This window comes from Eptesicus fuscus, chromosome 12 (assembly GCF_027574615.1).
Source record: "Eptesicus fuscus isolate TK198812 chromosome 12, DD_ASM_mEF_20220401, whole genome shotgun sequence".
Lineage (NCBI taxonomy): Eukaryota > Metazoa > Chordata > Mammalia > Chiroptera > Vespertilionidae > Eptesicus > Eptesicus fuscus.
Genome location: NC_072484.1, coordinates 81,200,783 through 81,218,011, shown reverse-complemented (window position 1 = coordinate 81,218,011; position 17,229 = coordinate 81,200,783). Strand labels below are relative to the sequence as shown.

Sequence of the window (17,229 nt, the reverse complement as noted above, 5' to 3'; positions counted from 1 at the left end):
AGGATTAGCACAGAAAAGTCTACACACATCGTAAGTATGCAGTTGGATAGAGCATCATCCCAATACACCAAGGTTGACTCCCTGGTAACAGCACTTACAAGAATCAACCAATGAATGCATAAATAAGTGGAGCAATAAATGGCTATTTCTCTCACCTCCTGTCTCTCTAAAATCATATTTTTTTTAAAAGTATGTAAATTCATGGACTTTTTTTAAATTAATATATCTATTTAGTGAGCACACAGATACAGAATATTTCCAAAATCCTAAAGCCTTCCTGCTACCCTCTGGCCATTACCTGCCCCTCAAAAGTAATCATTATTCTGACCTTTATCACAAACCAATTCTTCCTGTTCTTACACTTCAAGATGATATAAATAAATGGGAAGATATTCTGTGTTCATGGATTGAAAGACTCATTATTGCAGAGATGGCAATTCTTCCCAACTTGATCAATAAATTCAATGTATTCCCAATCAAAATTCCAGCAAGGAATTTCATAGATAATGACATATGGGTCCTACATTTATGTAGAAAGGCAAAAGACCCAGAATAGTCAACAGAATACTGAATGTTGGAGGACTGACACTACCCAACTTCAAGACTTATAACGTTACAGTAGTCAAGACAGTATAATTCCAGCCAAAGAACAAATACATAGATCGATGGAACTGAATACAGAGAGCCCAGAAATAGACCCATAGTCAAGTGACCTCTGACAAAAGAGCCAAAGTAGTTCAATGGAAAAAGTCTCCTCAATACATGGTGCTAGGACAACTGAACATCCACATGGAAAAACATTAATCTAGAGACAGACCTTTAAAAAAAAAATTTCTATTGATTTTAGAGAAAGGGAGGATAGATAGAAACATCAAGCAGAGAGAATCATCGATCCTGCACTATCCCTACTGGGGATCGGGCCCACAACCCAGGCATGTGTTCTGACCAGGAATTGAACGGTGGTAACCTCTTGGTTCCTAGGTCAACACTCAACCACTAAGCCACAACTGCCGGACCAAAAATCAATAAAGACATAGCCTCAGATGAGAATTTAAAAAAAAAAAAAAAAAAAGCTGTAGAGAGCCAGTACAAAGGGAGAAAAATAGTGCCCAGTTATCAAATGAGTTGCTACATCCAACTAGGCCAGAAGCTAGTTGCATATTGGACTTATCAGTTAAATGAACCTACTGAATGTCATTTCTGCATTTTAAAAAAGGCATGTAAAGCTACTGTATATGTGTCTGTGCACACACTATAGTTATCTTCTGCATAAACATTTTCATAGGAGCTAGGTCATAGCACACAGAAAAACCACTGCATTAACGGCTCTACTTGTAGACTTTATGAAAAGGCAACATAAGAACAATTTGCATTACCTTGGCCTTTGCTTCTCAGCATTGAAAAACTAGTGCTTCTAAATGGCACAACTGGTGCTGTTGATCAATTTTAGATACAACATAAATAGTCAACCATGAATTAATTATCCAAGACCTCAAAGTTTTCAAAAAGTTTCAAGTGGTATTTTAAAAAGCAAAAAGATAAAAGGCAATTTCAGTTTAAAATAAAACCCACTAAAAGACCGCTTCAGTCACTAGTCATTAAAAAAAGATAAAATCGATCCAGCCAGCATGGCTCAGTGGTTGAGCATCAACCTACGAACGAGGAGGTCATGGTTCAATTCCTGGTCAGGGCACATGCCCACCCAGGACGAGGTTGTGGGCTCAATCCCGTGTGGGGTATGAGGCAGCCAATCAATGATTCTCTCTCATCATTGATGTTTCTATATCCCTCTCTGAAATCAATAAAAATATATATATTTTTCAAATCAATGAATGTTTTATTGCATATTTGTAGGATTTTTTTTAAATTGTAATTTTAAAAGTGGTCTATCCATACTAACATTATCTAAACAATTCTATTTAGGTTTGGGGAACTATTTTTATTATTATTATTTCAGAGAGGAAGCGAGAGGGATAGAAACATCAATGGTGAGAATCACTGATTGGCTGCCTCCCGCACGACCCCTAATGGGGGGGGATCAAGCCCACAATCCGGACATGTGCCCTTGGCCAGAATTGAACCTGAGACCCTTTAGTCTGCAGGCCCCCCGACACTCTACTGAACTAAACGGGCTAGGGCTGGGAACATTTTAATTATTTTTATTAATTATGGCTCAGAGTTAACCTGAAATGTATAATCCTCATTTCTAAGAAAAGAACATGTAGGTCAATGGCCAAGATATATTTAGATAAATTTAACAGGTATATTTAGAACAGTTTCTGAATTTCCAATCTGCTTCTTAAGCCAAGACTAGATCACGCTACACAAGTAGCTTCCTCTAACCAAAATAAAAGTTCTGAACCTCTGAATCTTTACAAAAGTTAAATTAGGTTACATATTTAAAAGTAAGGTTTTAATACAGATCCCTTTAAAACACGTTTTCCTAATGTATTTAAAGTTTGTTATTTAAAATTTGGCTTTCCCCAAAAATATACAAGAATACATCTTGTATATAAATTAAGGCATACCTACATTTTACACTTTAGAAAGTAAAAAGAACTTCTTTGAAATTTTTTACTAAAAACAAAACATCCTTTGTTTTGATTAATTTTATACAAACTACACAACCACCATTTTTTATCATCTTTATATTGGAAGAAAACTGTAGTTTCCCATGTGCTTATTTTAAATTATGCCCAAGGCACACCAAATGGTTAATCAATGAAAAATAAAAACTATGGCCCTGGCCAGTTTGGCTTGGTGGATAGAGCGTTGGCCTGCGGACTGAAGGGTCCCAGGTTCGATTCCGGTCAAGGGCACATGCCCAGGTGGCGGGCTCGATCCCCAGTGGGGGGCGTGCAGGAGGCAGCCCATCAATGATTCTCTCTCATCACTGATGTTTCTATCTCTCTCTCCCTCTTCCTTCCTCTCTGAAATCAATAAAAATATATTTTAAAAAAATAAAATAAAATAAAAAATAAAAACTATGCAATATAAAGTGGAAAAGAGTTGCCCTGCCGGTGTGGTTCAGTTGGATGGGTGTTCAACCTGTGCACGGAAAGGTTGCCAGTTCAATTCTGGACAGGACACATGCTCTGGTTGTGGTCTCAATCCCCAGTAGAGGATGTGTGGGAGCCAACCAATTGATGTTTTGCTCTCACATAAATGTTTCTCTCTTTTCTCTAAAATTCAATTAAAAAATAAAGAGAGAAGTAGTTATTCAGCAATAGAGTTGCAGTTTAAATAGCCTCCAACAATCAAGCATAAACACATTTTTAAAAGTTATTTTTTAATAGGCTTAGCTTCAAAACCCTTAGCTGACTTACAGTTTAAATATTCAACTATGCATGTTTACTACTGAATCTGAGTCAAAAATGATGCGCTCCTAGCACTAAAAATCAAAACGGACTATTTTTAAACTGCTGTAAAGACAGTTAGTTCTTGCACTAGCTGGTCTGGCTCGATGGTCAGAGAGTCAGCACAAGGACTGAAGGGTCGTGAGTTTGATTCCCATCAAGGGTTATGTACCCACATTGCAGGCTCAATCCGGTGCTGGTTGGGCATGCAGGAGGCAACCAATTGATATGTCTCTCTCACATGATGTTTCTCTCTCACTGTTTTTCTTCCTCCCTTCCATTCTCTCTAAAAATCAATGGTGAAAAAATATATATCCTCAGGTGAGGATTAATAAAAACAAAACAAGCCGAAACCGGTTTGGCTCAGTGGATAGAGTGTGAGCCTGTGGACTGAAAGGTTCCAGGTTCGATTCCGGTCAGGGGCATGTGCCTTGGTTGCGGGCACATCCCCGGTGGGGGGTGTGCAGGAGGCAGCTGATCCATGTTTCTCTCTCATCGATGTTTCTGACTCTCTATCTCTCTCCCTTCCTCTCTGTAAAAAAATCAATAAAATCTATTTTTAAAAAATAATAATAAAAAAATAAATAAATAAAAACAAAACAAAACAAAAAAACCACTTACTTCTTAAATGGATGGGACTTTTAAAACAAAAGAAAGTCATGAAACCGCCTACAGGAATATAGCTAACCTTAGAATTTCTGCCTCCAAGTTAATTATGTAAATGTTTTCACTCACTCCCCTCAGCCCCATTATATTACCATCTCCTTAGAGGGAGATTAGGTTAAAACAGGGATTATGTTAATCATCTTCAGTTCACTCACAGTTCCTAACACACAATATTTAATAAGTATTTGAATTGATGAACTCAATCACTTTTAAAAATCAACAAGACCACTAATGAAATACTTGGTTTGCTTAAAACTAAGTACTATTGACTTGCATATAAAAATATATTCCAGCCCTGCCAGTGTGGCTCAGTGGTTGATTGTCAACCCATGCACCAAGAAGTCAACTGTTCGATTCCTGATCAGGGCACATGCCCAGGTTTTTCGTTTGATCCCCAGCGGAGGAGCATGTAGAAGAGGCAGCCAATCGATGTTGATGTCTCTCATCGATGTTTCTCACCCCTCCCCCGCCTCTTTCTGAAATCAATAAAAACATATTAAATATAAAGATACATTTTTCCATTACAAAGAATCAACATAATTTCTGACAATAACTCTTTTATCTTTCCAAATAAAAACATTAGACAAAATTGACATACTGCTAATAGTCTAATAAAGCTGTTTCTTTACATTTATCTCTATTATAAAAACCCAGTGGCCTTAACACCTTAATGACCAAAGACCAGTCACCAGGAGGCTGCGTGCGCAGCGAGGCGAGCGTGGGACTGCATATGCAGCGCAGGTGGGCGGGGACTTGACTCCAGGTCCTGTGGAACAGCAGGACTTGACTCTGGGTCTCGCCACAGGGTGGGACTCGGGGGAGTCCCTCGGCGCAATGGGGTCTGGGGTCCTGGGTCTCGCGCAATTTCGCGCGCTGGGTCACTAGTATGTATTATAAAATGAATGGTATTTATGCATAAAGATGCAAAAAACAGACACTACAAAAATGAAGAAGTAAAGAGCAGTATCTTACTAAGAAACAAAATTAAGCCCCACCGCCCCCCTCCCCCAGATATTTAGGTCTAGAAGATTATATTGCATCTATAACAGTGATGTTCCCAAATCTTTTGAAATATAAAAATTAACCCTTTTTTAATTATTATAAATTATAACTTAATGACAACAGTACTCTTATCTTAAACAAACACGAATATTACAAAACAAATTCTGCTTTCGAAGGATATCTTCCCAGTATGAGTCAGGATTTTAAGTTAGTTTTTCCACTGAGAAGTTGTAGCCTGGATAATGTGGAACAGCGCAGGAACCAAAGATCAGGACTGAATTAAAAACACTACAGAATTACAATATAGAAAATGGCTCTTTTCTCCACAGCAACTCTTCCCTTCACTTAGCTCTCAAAAGAAAGAGGTTGAACAGGCTATAAATAAGATACAGTATAAAAAACTCAGAACTAAGAATGATAAAAGGTATTCAGAGTGAGAAATTATGAGTAATAAATTAATGGAGCTAGGCAATAAGCATCAACAGCTGCTAACACCACAGAGAACCAAACATTATGTGCTTCCTGATACAAGTACTCAACATCATCTATAAAGCATTTTTTCCTTCAAAGGAAAAAATGAGAGAGAATATACCTCATAGAAACTGAATTTGATCAAGCCTCTAAACCTAATACCAATTAACAACAAGAAACCCAGGGGGGTAGAGGAATGTGTTTAATAACACCACAGGAATGTAACTGGCAAATTCAAACTGGGAAAACTCTTGTTTCTTCAACAAATAATTTGCCAGGAATAAGAAACGGAAGGGAACCTATAGATTATAAAACAATGCACAAACCTTATTTGACTCGTGATCTGAATGACTGTTACATTTATAAAATAGAGAAATCTGAACCCCAAATATCATGATATTAAGAAATTATTGCCAATTATTTTTCAATGTGATAATAGTTATTTGGTATTTTTTCCTTCAAGAGTGTAGTTAAGAAACTGGAGTGCTAAAAGGTTAGTGTACAGAAAGGGATCATTAAAAATTAATGCAGCTCAATGATCTGGTTTAAGCGGAACTGAAATATAAATTCTGAGATTGCAACCATGGGAAGAGAGTTTTGCTTGCTTGCCAACCAACTTTTCTTCACTGATATAAGCTCTATAAATAGGTCAAGAGTGATAATGGCTGCTCAAATCACTTCATGTGGCAGATACTACTACTACTGACATGTATCTGGCCCAGTACCAGGACTGCATAGAAAATAGCATCAAGTAAGAAGGCAAGGAAGTTATCAAATGCAAAAAGTGCACAGTGGCTAATGAAAGGCACTCTAAAAACTCAAAAGCACCAATAGTGTAAATCAAGAATTATTTAAAACACAGGTTCTAGGTTTCTTCCTAGAATTTTGTTCAGGCCATTTTCTATCTCTCTCAGAAGACAGTACACATAAAGATGGATCACCACATGCTGGGACCTGAGGTCCCCAAAATATATGTTGCCAAAAACCTATCCACTATTACATGCCTTCAGGCTCATAGAAAATTATTTAGTGGATTGCAGTGCAGAAAAATAATGGGAAACTTTGATGATAAATGTTCATTGAAGAATACACTATACTTTCATATACTGGGTTAAAACTAAGGCAGACAGGATATTACTTAAAATCTTAACCACATGAGGTTTTTGATCTTAATACAGAAACGAAAATAGTCCTGTTTTCCTAGAGTTTTAGTCCACACCCAACTTCCCTCTCCCCAACAATACCTTTCTCTAATTATAAGGCACTAACAAAATGCTAACTCTGGACATCACAAAAGTGCTGTTGTTTTTTAACCAGACAACTCAGTAAAAAAACAACTTCCACTGATTGCTTTGATATCTTGTGTCCCTAACACTAACCATGCTAATGAAAACTTTAATTTCTGTATTACCTAAACACAATCCTAGTTCATCCAGGTTCATGGGAATGGCTGTGTAAGTGTTTGGGCGGTTTTTTGGTATAAGTTTTAACAGATTTAATTTCGTTCCTCTTTGAACAACAATCAGTACTGATTTACTAATACATTGACAAGAATTCCAGGCAAAGTAAAAAGTATTTTGTAAATGACCTGGCAGTACAAAAAGAACATTCAAGACTCTAATCAGGACATGGACACTGGGGCAGTGGGGGCTTGTCCTAGGGGGTGGGAATAGGGGGGGGGGGGGCGGGTAAAGGAGACATATGTAATACTTTAAACAATAAAAAAAAGAAATTATTTTTTTAAAAGACTCCAATCATTTCAAGCTTAGAGACCCATTTAAGAAAAGATCTTCCAATACCTTATTTAAAATGATTTTATAAAGGAAAAGACTAACTCCATACTATAGCTGTTTTAGTATACAGTACTTTTTTTCTCCTTCTTTTCTTCTCTACATTTTAGAGTAGGAAAGAAACTTAAAAATCATCTAGATCACTACATTTGAGTTCCCTGAACAGAAATTATTTCTTTTATCTTTGTACCCGATCGAGGAGGAGGAGGAGGAGGAGGAGGAGGAGGAGGAGGAGGAGTTGTTGTTCAAACCTACAACCTAGGTATGTGCCCTGACTGATAATCCAATCTACAACCTTTTTTTGGTGTATGGGACGATACTCCATCCAACTGAGCCACACTGGCCAGGAAAAGCAAGATACTTTTTCGTTTCACCCTGCTCCTTCTTTTACCACAAGGACATGTAGGCAGAGTGTGAAAACTGACTAAATGAACATCAATCCCACTTGTACTGAGAAAAACTGCCCACACAGAAGCTGAAAACACTGTTTATTGTACTTCCTTTAAATACAATCTTGAGTCCTTAAAGAGTAGGGGAAAGTAGGCAAAATTAAAGATAATGGCTAAGGATTTAGAAAAGTTCCGTGACAACAGTCAAACTTAAATTTGACAGATATTTGACAACTAAAAAATAACTATGAAAGAATCAACCCAAAATAAGAAAATAAAACCATAAAATGTCTACTCACTGAAATGAAGGCTAAAGAAAAACCTTTTGCTCTAACTGGTTTGGCTAAGTGGATAGAGCGTCGGCCTGCAGACTGAAGGGTCCCAGGTTCGATTTCCATCAAGGGCATGTACCTTGGTTGCAGACACATCCCCAATAAAGAGTGTGCAGGAGGCAGCTGGTCGATGTTTCTCTCTCATCGATGTTTCTAACTCTCTATCCCTCTCTCTTCCTCTCTGTAAAAAATCAATTTAATATATTTGAAAAAAAAGCAATTCACTAAAAAAGAAAAATCTTTCAACAGGAATGCCTATCTCATCTTTTATATTCCACCTGAGTTCCATAGCCACCCCCCCCCCAAAGAAATAATAACTCATTAGTAGACTAAGGTACTATTATTTTCACAACCTGGCCCTACCTCCTTCTACCCTACCTATCCTTCGGTAAACTCATGGCACTTGGACACACTTAACCATTCAAGATCATTAATACTCATCATGACTTTGCTGTTCTCTAGCCTGGAATGCACACCTGAAATCTACCTCAAACCTCGTTTAAATATGTAAGTTCCTATACCATCAGGATCCTGTCAGTCTTATTCATCACTATAGCTCTAGCAACTAGAGTACTACTGGCACACAGTAAATGGTCAGTAAGTTAGTATTGTAAGAATAAAGAGGTGCCATCTGAATGTTTTGTCGTCCGTATTTTCTCAAAGTTTTCTCAATAGTTCTTCATTTTCTATAGTCTCATAGCTTTCTATTCAGTTATTAATGTATCTATTCCATTTTTACTATTTAATTACAGCTACCCAAGAAACTTTATTTGGCCCCAAACTCTTTCCTAAATAAGAGAATACTGAAATCAGTGTGGTTCAAAAGAAAACATACCATTGTACGTTTTTCATCTGTTACAGGTTTTCTCAAGTATTGTCAATTCAGTAAACGTGTCCCTAGTTACATGCAGAAAAATTAGAAAATTCTAAAGTGATTTACCAAAGTTACAAACATAGGGTTTAGATCTCTGGCATATACCAATTCCAAACTTTAAAGACAAAAAGCAAAAACATCTTAATTGCCCATATATCAAGTCTATTCAAAAGTATAAAATCGAAGATCCCAGCAAACCGTCTCCCTGAATAATGACTTCACAAGCTCCCAGAAGTTGCTAGTCATATAGTTAGGAGACTTAAGCTACCAATGTCACTTATGAAAATAGAAACCTTTGCCCTAGCAGGTTTGGCTCAGTGGATAGAGCGTTGGCCTGCGGACCAAACGTCCCAGGTTTCATTATGGTCAAGCGCAAGTACCTTGGTTGCAGGCTCCTCCCCAGCGGACCCTGGTCAGGACAGTGCAGGAGGCAACCAATTGATGTGTTTCTCTCACATCAATATTTCTCTCTGTCTTTCCCTCTCTCTTCCACTCTCACTAAAAATCAACGGAAAAATATCCTCGGGTGAGGATTAACCAAAAAAAGAAAAAGAAAGAAACCTTTAAAGGATATACGTGCACTCAGTTCTAAGAAAACTGCATTAAATTAAAACTTGAAGCTTAGCCCTCTGGTGTAGCTCAGTGGTTGAGCGTTGACCTATGAACCAGGAGGTCACAGTTCAATTCCTGGTCAGGGCACATGCCCAGGTTGTGGGCTTGATCCCCAGTGTGGGGGCAGGAGGTAGCCAATCAATGATTCTCTCTCAACACTGATGTTTCTCTCTCTCTCTCTCTCTCTTCCTCCGAGATCAATAAAAAATATATTAAAAATAAAAAACCAAAGCTTAGTTTATCTTTAATATATCAGTCTTGGATAAATCATCATGAAAACTATAAAACGTGTGACACTCTTTCATAAATGCATTTAAGATTAATATGAATTAGTAATATTAAGAGCTACACTGTAACTTAATTTGAAGCTAATTAACAATGAGAAAGTTTCCAGCTCCAAAATCCAGTCCCTCCCATTTTTCACTAAAAGATGTCAGGAAAAAGTATTTTTCCCATTAAGAAATCATATTTAACTGATGCTCTAGGTATAATTACCATGTTTCTCCCTTTCTAATTGTAAACACCTATTTTGAAGTTTACATCTATATTTACATTATGAAAAGGGTGCGGTTTTAAGTTTTAAGATTATAGTAGTGAAAAGGAATCTAACTTAGAAATGTCTAAAAATATTTTTATTTCTCATTTCATGGAACTGCAAGAAATTTCACTTAAGCTCTTTTTAAAGTAACACACAGATTATCACAGGAAATGTCATCTAGTTCCCTGAATTCAAACTTAATTCATAACTTTATATTTACTGAGCATAAAGTACTCAACTAGACATTGTATTGGCCAGGTCACTCTGCCAAAATATTACACTTCCTATAAAAACAACAAAAATAAGTGTTGACTCCTCAGGACTTCGGGTAACAGCTATCGCTTGTAAGCCTCTACAAATGATTGTTAAACCAAAAGGCAAAATGCTCTTACTGGAAGAATCCAGATTGCCAGGATCAGCAAAACTACATTAGAAAGTTAATAACCATCCTTAAATATCCCAGGAGAAGGGAGTGATTCAAACTGGTAGCATGTGCCTCACGACACCACACAATAATAGCCTCAGCAAAACGGCCAGATGTACTTGTAATTAAGTGGGCCAACCTTGACAGCATCATCAGTGGAATTTTCATCCGACTGGATGGAGGAATTCAGAAAGCGAAAGTTCAAGCAAGACACCAAAAGCACATCCAAGGATAAACTGCTCAAGCTGTTCAATCTGGGAGAGCAAGTACAGACGTTCACTCCTTCGACCAGGGAGCGTCTATTCTGTGACCGCGGAGAGGGCGAAAGACGTGCAGCCGGTTCTTGGGGGGCTGCTGCTCCGACAATGCACTGAGGTCGGTGCCAGGAGAAATAACGTACGAAGTGCTTGCTACTGAGGGAAAGAAGAGAACGCCCTGGGAAGTCAGAGAAGACGAAGCTCTTCAGCTTGGGGGCTCGTCACTTTACATCGTCGCCGGTTTTCTAAATAAAGCTGACAAACTCACCGGAAGAAATCCATTTTGGAGACTGACGCATCCATCCCGTGGACCAGAGGCGTCTGCCGACAGAAAGAAGGCGCCCAGAGGCAGCCGGCGCCAAGCCTGGGGGAAGCCTTTCCTCCCTCCGAGGCCGCCGCAGCCGCGGCGCTCGGGCTGCCTGGCTCGCAGGGGCAGGGGCAGGCGTCGGCGCCAGACACCGGCCGCGGGGCCGCAGAGTCGGCAGAGCTGCCGCCGCTTCCCCCGCCCGCCGGGGCGCCGGAAAGTTGCGTGAAGGCAACTCCAAGGGCCGTAAAGTCGCTCCGCCGCGCGGCCCACGGACTGCGGCACCTCCAGCCTCCTGTCAGCCCCCGGGGAAGGAATGCGCCTCACCCGGGCCCCAAGCGGTCCCGGGAACGGGAGGGGGGCTCGTCCCGCCAACTCGGTCGATCCGGAGGACAAGGGGGTCACCAGCGACGGGCGGGCGAGCGAGCAAGCAACCCCTCTAGTCTGTCCCTACCCGGGCCGAGTCCAGGCGCGAACACCCGGCGCCCGCGCGGGCCCGTCACAACCCCGGCGGGCGCCGCAGAGCCCTCAGCCGCGCGGCCCGCAACCCTCCCACTCAACCCGGCCCCCTCCCCGAGACCCTTGCCAGGCCGCTGCCCTGCGCCCCTTCCCGCCTCACCTGCGCTCCGCGGCGGCGCCGCACCTCCTCGTCCGCTCCGCGCGCCCCGTCGGGGCACGCACCGACCCGGCCGGGACTCTCCGGGCCGCGGTGACTCGGGCCGCGACGGCCACCGCCGCCTTCTCCTCCTCAGCACAGGCCCCGGCGGCGAGCGGAGAGTTGCAGTCAGAGCCCCGCCGGGGCCAAAGGGAATCTCGCCGCCTCCGCAGGGTCCACCACCACCACCTAGTCCCAGCACTCGTCCGCGCCGCCCGGAGAAAATGTCACCAGAGGCCGTTCCGCTCGGCGCCTCACTTCCGCCCGGAACCACAGAGCCCGCGGGGTCGGCTAGAGCGGCCGCTCCGGCGGGAGTCTCCAGGGGGCGGAGCGGAAAGCCAAAGGAAAGCCAGACAGCGCCATCTGGCGGGCAGGAGCGCGCGCTCCTCCCGCTGCAGAGAGCCGGGCGCGCAGGCAGCGGCTTCCCGGGATTTTTCCCCGCAATTCCTTCCACCTGATTAGGCAGCTCCGTTCCAGAAATCTTTCCTGGAGGTTCGGAAAGCCAGCCAGTACAAACTATGGGCAATACCCTAAGAAAAGGATAGCGCTACCTTTCCCGTGCGCGGCTCCGTACTCACCCCTTCTGAAGCTTTCCTGAGTGAAGCTCGTGGTGTCTGGAAGCTTGAGTAACTCCAACAGGAAGCAGCTTTCTCTCCCCACTTTTTCGAGGATGCCCACGTCGGCTCGGGGATACTCGGCTATACTCTGCTCACGCAGTGCCGTCAACACCCCGTTCAAGTTTCTGGACGGGAACCTCGCAGGCCTCACAGATAGAACGCCACCTGCTGGCGATTCAGGGTGCGCCAGGGAGACCCGCTCCGCCCACCCCTAGGCGCGGTGCAGACACCTCAAATTCCACCTCTGTGCTCCTCTGCAGAGTCCAGAGTCACTCTGATTTGCAGTTCTCCCAGGGAAGGGTGACGCACTGGCGCACAATATGAATTGTCGAGATCTGAGATGGAAGAAACGTGAGGGACTCGGGACCCGGAGGGAAGGTGAAGTGGGCACAGGCCACCTGGCAGCTAGCAGAGGTGCTGAGAATAAACCACACTACTCAAGATATGGCCAAGAGGCTGAGCTCCCTAAAAGCAGGATTTTGAGAAATAAACAAACATGGATTTGAGAAGAAAAATGTAAAAGATATTTACATTTTCAGGAGCTGTGCTGGGACCTGGTGTGACAGTCCCTAGGAGGAGATTATGAAAACACAGCGCTGGTCCCACACGACCATTAGTATCAGTCTCCCCTTTAGACCAAGCCCTTAAGCTCCCCCAGATCACTTATTTATTCCGACTGCCGTATGCCTGGGAGTTTTCCATCACGAACTAAATGAATAAGTTGATAAAATAATTTTATAATAATAACTAATTTTCACTGAACGCCTACTATATGCCAGGCACTGGACTATGCATTCCAATGGATTCATTCATTTAATCTTCACAACCCTATGAATGTGGTGTTATGACTAGCCCATGGTGACAAAGGTGGAAACTGCAGCACAGAGTGGTAAAGGGACCTGCCCAAGGTCACACATAAGTGGCAAGACTGGACTCTCACACAGCCCAACTCCAGAACCTGCTTTCTCAACAACTATCACCAACTGCGTCCTTGAAATTAACTGAGAACATACTGGGTGCCAGATAAACATTTTGTCTATGTAGGTTATTTCACTCGTCTGTTCATTTATTTATTTACTAGAGGCCCGGTGCACGAGATTTGTGCACTCGGGGGCGAGGGGCAGAGGGGGGAGGGTCCTGCACCCTCTGACAGTCCAGAAGCCCTTGGGGGATGTCCGACTGAAGGCTTAGGAGCGTAGACCCAGTCCCTAAGCCAGCAGTCAGACATCCTTAGCACTGCCATGGAGGCGGGAGAGGCTCCCACCGCTGCTGCTGCATTCACCAGCCATGAGCTGGCTGTGCAGCGCTCCCCCTTTGGGAGTGCACTGACCACCAGGGGGCAGCTCCTGCGTTGAGCATCTGCCCCCTGGTGGTCAGTGCTGGTCATAGCAACTGGTCATTCAGTCAATTTGCATATTAGCCTTTTAATATATAGGATTTATTTCCCTGCTACCTTAGTCCTCAAGGAATTTGAGGGCTTGTGAGTGGTCACAAGAGCCCAGGCTCTTTCAGGAGAAACAGAAAGTAACTACTCAGATCACAGCTGTCAGTCTTGGAATGAATGAATGAATGAATGAATGTGGACTAATACATTAAATTTTAAAACAATTCCTGACAGTCTTATATTGTCAGTGCTATAGAGATACTGATATAGGACCCTGACTACTGATGTACCATCTTGGCTGTTCCTGTTTAATGGCAATAAGTCAATTCCCTATAGTGAATGGACTGTGTATATTGCTAGAGGATGGTGCATTTGATAGCCTAATTATTATCCCTATTACTGCCATATTTAGATTACTAAAAAGGGCAATTGCTTTCCTCTACCCCCTGTAGGAGTAGAAGGGCTGGACAGTTGATCCTACTGGATTTGTCTTGGATTTGTCTCCTAGAATCTCCTGTGCATCACATACTCATCTCTCCCAGCTCCTGAAACCCCACCTCCACAAAATCAGCCCAGCCCTGACACCACCCACATCACCACCACCCTCACCATCCCGCTCCATCCCGTTGCCTCTACAGAAATTTCTGTCAAGTTTCCTCTCCTCATAGACACTGCTCTACAAATATGTCTACCCATTGGCCTCTCTGCAGTGTTACGACTGAATCATATTGGTCGTTCTCCTCTCAACTTCTGCTATAAGCCCTGGAGGCCAAGGCCAGGCCTGTTGGCATTATTGTTGGCTCACGATGCACCACCTGGAATGGGTCTGGGCCTGCAGCAGGTGCCTGTTAGAAATGGTGACCTGAGCAGTAGCATCAGAATATCACTGGCCTTGCTTTGACTCTTCTGTAATCTGTTCCCTCCTGACCAAGCAGGTTACTTCCACCATTGGCCCCTGTAAGGTGGGCAATGTTATTAGAATCACTCTTTAAATGAGGAAAATGGAGGGGGGGTCCGACAGGCAGGACCCTTATCTTTGGGCTCTGGGCCACCTCTTCTTTTCCATATCAGATTGCTGAAAACTGGGCTAGCCCTCTCCTGGCATAACCACCCCCTCCCAGCATCACCAGCACTCACTAGATCTCCCAGCACCTCAACCAGGCAGTGGAATTGGGGTTGGGGACAGGAACGAACCTCTGCACTGAGGCGGCCACTTGTCTGACAAGGTTTCAGACAAGTCACCACTTCCAGAGTTAACATTACTTGCTCTGCCTCAGAGCATTATTCCACGGGATTCAGTTACGTCCTCATATGGAAGGCCATCCAGAAGCATTCTAAGGCAGCATGCTCGTCAGGACCAGGGGCTCTGGAATCTGACGGATCTGAATTTGGACCCGGCTCTCCCTCAGTTCCATAACCTCACCGAGCCTCAGCGTCCTCACCTGTCCAATGCAGCCGACCCCTGATACAACCTCGCAGGCTCTCGTGAGAGGTGAGGGTGAAACGAGTCATGTGTGTAAAGCTCTCGGTACAATTCTTGGCTCAGAGAGAATGCTCTATAAACAGGTCCATTATTCTGATGGTGTCACTCGAGGCCAGCACTTCCCACAGACACAGACACAGACACACTGGTCAAGTACAAGGGCATTGCCATCTCAACGGATTCATTTTCCCAGAGCAACAAGTTCATGTGGAACCAGAATAGAACAGGGCAGAAGGATGTCATGAACGTGGAGCCATTCGGTGGCTGAGGGTGAGGGGAGGGGCACCTCCGTCAGCTCCCTCCATCCTCTGGGATGGATAATTGAGGATCCCCTGTCTTGAGCTCCAAGTCCCTCTTTCCAATCAGATGATCCTACTAATACTGCTTCTATATTGAAAGTCTACAACCCACTTCTAATAAAAACTGGAAATAAAAGCAAAAGACAGTTTTAAAATTTTTCAACAAGAATGTATTGGTTTGCCCTGACCAGTTTGGCTCAGTGGATAGAGTTTCGGCCTGTGGACTGAAGGGTCCCAGGTTCGATTCCGGTCAAGGGCATGTACCTTGGTTGTAGGCACATCCCCAGTGGGGAGCGTGCAGGCGGCAGCTGATCGATGTTTCTCTCTCATCGATGTTTCTAACTCTCTATCCCTCTTCCTTCCTCTCTGTAAAAAATCAATAAAATATATATTTTTTAAAAAGAATATATTGGTTTTTCTTTTTTTTTTTTTCAATGAAAAGAACAGTCTGTATGACACAACACCCACCTTGTGGGACCTCGGGGGTGGGAGGGGCAAAGGGCTCCTCGGATACCCCATCTGCACCTGCAGGCCCACTGCCCATCATGGCACTGTTTGTTCCCTTCACAACACCTGCCTTCCTGTGTACCTGCCATGCATGTTCTTTCTTCTCCATCTGACACACCAGACCGTAGGGGAGGGGCTGGACTGTGTTGTTCTGCTCTGGGGCAGGCCCTCCGTACAGGGAAGTAATGGAGGAAGTCCATCTAAGCATCTAGCTGGGGAGACACAGACACCTGGAAGGATGTCAAAACAAGGAAGTGGTGCCAGGTGCCAAGTCGATGAGAGGCTGGGAGGAGGGCATTGGGGAGGGCCTCGGGGAGGACCCGAAGCCTGACGCCAGTTGTTTATGAGGAGGAAGAGTCATGCTATCCTTCCTCGTGGTTCTCTTGGCGTCCAGCACAGGGCCTGGCAGACAGGACACGTTCAGTAAATATGTGTGACTGGAAGAACAAGCGTGCAGAGGAGCTGACACTGGAGAAAAGGGACAGAGGTGGGAAAGCCCTGAGCTGTTTGGAGGATGACAACGCAGGGGCAAGGCTGGGCAGCAGAGGACCGAAAGGCCGGGGGGGGGGGGGGGGGGAGCCGAATGTGAGTGTAAGGAGTGTGGGCTTCATTTTTTCAGCACTAACGGGCAAGCAGGTGTGACATCCTCACCTCGGCTCCTAAGGAGTGCTGTAGTCAAGATCAGCAGAAAGCAGTCCCTCCCTGGCCCACTGACAACTGGGAGAGGAAAGAGAGTGATTGATCCCAGGCTGACCACACCAGGAGGCAGGTGGGTCTCCGGGAGGGGAAGAGGCTAAAACTGAGGACTGCTCAAAGAGAAGAAGGAAGGGGAAGCATTGGGAAAGAAGGACAGTGCCTGCAGCCCTAGGGACCTTCCTTGTGGGTGGCAGATCGGACACAGTCCAAAGGAACACTGTGATTTGGAAGAAAGGACTCAAGGACTCGTAAAAGCTTCAGAGCAGTTGAAACACCAGCTTTATGGAGAACGTCCCCTGACCTCTTCCTTCCCCTCCTCAGCTCTGAAAACTCCGGTATTTAAGTAAGAACAACATCAGGGGATCTTTGTCCTCAGTTCTTGGCACGGAGGACAACCCTTAGAATGTCCTGAGTGATAGCGGTGCTTCAGTTATTAACAGACCCCTTTCAACCTGAGTTGATGGCAATGAGGTGATGCTTGGTGGACCCCTAGATAACTTCAGGATGGGGCCTGGTTGCCAGAGGAACCAACCTCAAGATGGGAGGGTTGGCCCTAGCTGGTTTGGCTCGGTG

The 17,229-nt window shown here is 43.9% G+C and overlaps 1 protein-coding gene across 3 annotated transcripts in view; it reads right to left on the bottom strand.

The window, feature by feature from the left end:
• ARK2N (arkadia (RNF111) N-terminal like PKA signaling regulator 2N) overlaps window positions 1-11,928 on the bottom strand; it is a 67,980-nt gene extending 56,052 nt beyond the window's left edge. For all 3 annotated transcript variants that reach the window (XM_028135968.2, XM_008157990.3, XM_028135982.2), the window contains exon 1: window positions 11,635-11,928. The gene's annotated coding sequence lies outside the window, so the exon portion shown is untranslated. The remainder of the gene's footprint in view (window positions 1-11,634) is intronic.
• Window positions 11,929-17,229: the final 5,301 nt, after the last annotated feature.